Here is a 2,475-nt window from a genome sequence, read left to right on the forward strand (position 1 = left end):
GTGCGCGCTGTGGTAGTCGTGTGCCGCGAGTTCGAGGACCGGGCGACCTACTCTGGAACGCCGAAGCTGGTTGTTTCCTGTCCTCCACTCCCGGGCAGGCAGTGAGGACGGCGGGTCAGGGCTGTGCTGTTTGCGCTCCTACCTAAGTCCTGAGTCCGCACTTGGCCATTGAGGCTCCGTCTTTTGTATCCTAAGCCACGCACGCGCCTCCTCCCTCCTCTCTCCTCCAGTCATCCTGTGCCCAGGACCCTGGAGCTTCGGTATTCCTAATTCCCGGGTCAGAGAAGGTTTCAGGTATCCCAGCTGCTCTCAAGCTCTAGGCCAGCTGAGTAGTTTAGCTGAGACCCTGCCTCAAAATATAAAAAGCAAATTAGAAAGGCTAGAGCGCTTTCCTATCGCACACTAGGCAATCGGGAGGCTTCACAGCTCGCTTCCGCTTACTTCGTAGGGAGAAGAAACCCTTGGTAGCTGACATAGTTTTATAAAACAGAGTTTTTAAATCGAAAAGAGTAGGAAGGTCAGTCTGCGAATAAGGATGGGTTTTTAATTTGAAGGTGTATCGCATCCTAAGTAATTCAGTGTGTCATACTGTAGTTTTCGCTACATGCTGGTGAAAACAGCGATGCACTATTGATTTTGGAGGCAGATTCAAGTTTTAATACCAGCGACCGTTTGCTAGGTATCTTAAGGCAAACCACTTTTATTAAACCTTTTCCCCATTTCTAAAATGGAGTATCAGAGGTACAGTAAATGCATAACTTGCTTCATAAAAAGTAGTTGTGATTGTTCACATTATACTGTTGTCTAGCGCAAAGTTGGTTTAGAGACCTAGGGACGAGTCACCCTACAGCAAGGCCAAGTGACAGGCACAATGGCAGGGGACTGGGGATTTAGCTCCGGTGCAGCTGACTGCCTTGCAAGTGCAAGATCCTGAGTTTGATCCCCCAATCCCCGTACCAATAAATAAATAAATAAACAATGGCAGGAATAAAAGGCTGGGTATACTCAACACCTGCGTACCCATGCCTTGCACACGGCTTTAAACCAGGGAATGTACGATTTAATCTAAACACTTTTTCATGCCACAGATGACCTGTGAATGACTGACTTGTTAACACACGTAAGAGGGGGCTCTAGTGAACCTCACACTGAAAGGCATGATGTACAGCCCTCCCACAAGTAAGACATATGCCTACTTACAAATAACACAGCACTAGTTTATTTAAAAAAAGAAACAAGTGAGGAGTGAATGTTTTCTTTCATCCTCCAAAAGCCTTTAATTTATCAAGTAGCTTTGGGGCACCTGTTAATGTGTCAGATATAGTTCTAGGAGCTGGGGTGCAGTAGTGAAGATAAATGCTCTGTGCCCTCAAGGGGCTTGTTTAGTAATGAGTAGGGAGTCAGAATAAGCAAGTAAATTATATAATGTAGGGTCGAGTAGTGTTATTATAAAAAATAAAGCCACTGGGTGTGGTAATGCAGCCATTAGTCTTAGCTTCTGGGAGTCTGAGGCAGGAGGATTGCTTGATCCTGGGAGTTCAAGGCTAGTCTGGGCAACATAGACAGACTATGTCTCAAGTAACAATGAAGCAAGGTAAATTAGTAGAAAACAGGGCTGCTCTTCCAGAAAGAGCTATGGGGGAAGACTGAGGAACTAGTTTACTAGGGAGGCTCAGTGTTACGGCTGTGTCTAGATGTCCCACCAAAGCCTCATGGGGTCATAGGTGGGGCTTTTCAGAGGTGGCTGAATCTAGAGTGTGTGATTGATAAGCTAGGCCACTGATTTGTTTGGCACCTGCCCTAAGCTAGGAGCCTAGATAGAATATTAAAGGGCAGAAAGAAGCTGCCAAGGCCCCCTTGCTTGCTTTGCTACCTTCTGCCCACCACGAACTATTCCTCCTCTGCAGCGCTTGCCTGCCAGGCCACCCTGCCTTGGACCCAGCCGATCATGGACTGAAACCTCTACAAACCGTGAGCTAAATAAACCTTTCCTCCTTTTACTTTGGGTGTCAGGTATTTCGTCTAAGCAACAAGAAAGGTAACTAAGACAATCCGTGAAAGTGTCTGTCAAGGCACAATAATAAGTGCAGAGTCCGGGCAGATGGAGATGCTTGGAGCAATCAGGGAACACCAAGAATAACAGGTGGGCTCCATGGCGGGGAACAAGGGCAAGGAATGAGTTTGAAGAGGAAGCTGGGCCTAGACTGTGCACAGCTGTACTCAACCTTTGTGGTCAGGTCAACTGGAGGCGTTTTAAACAATCGTGGTGCCCAGATTGCACTACATATCAAACACGAATCCCAGAATGTGAGACCCAGGCCTTGCTACTTTGATGATTTTGTGGGTGATTGTGGCAGGCAGGCAAGGTTAGGACAACACGAATCCCAGAATGTGAGACCCAGGCCTTGCTACTTTGATGATTTTGTGGGTGATTGTGGTAGGCAGGCAAGGTTAGGACATGTGTGTGTGTGTGTA

This window comes from Fukomys damarensis, unplaced genomic scaffold, assembly GCF_012274545.1.
Source record: "Fukomys damarensis isolate Sample0158 unplaced genomic scaffold, DMR_v1.0_HiC HiC_scaffold_18, whole genome shotgun sequence".
NCBI lineage: Eukaryota > Metazoa > Chordata > Mammalia > Rodentia > Bathyergidae > Fukomys > Fukomys damarensis.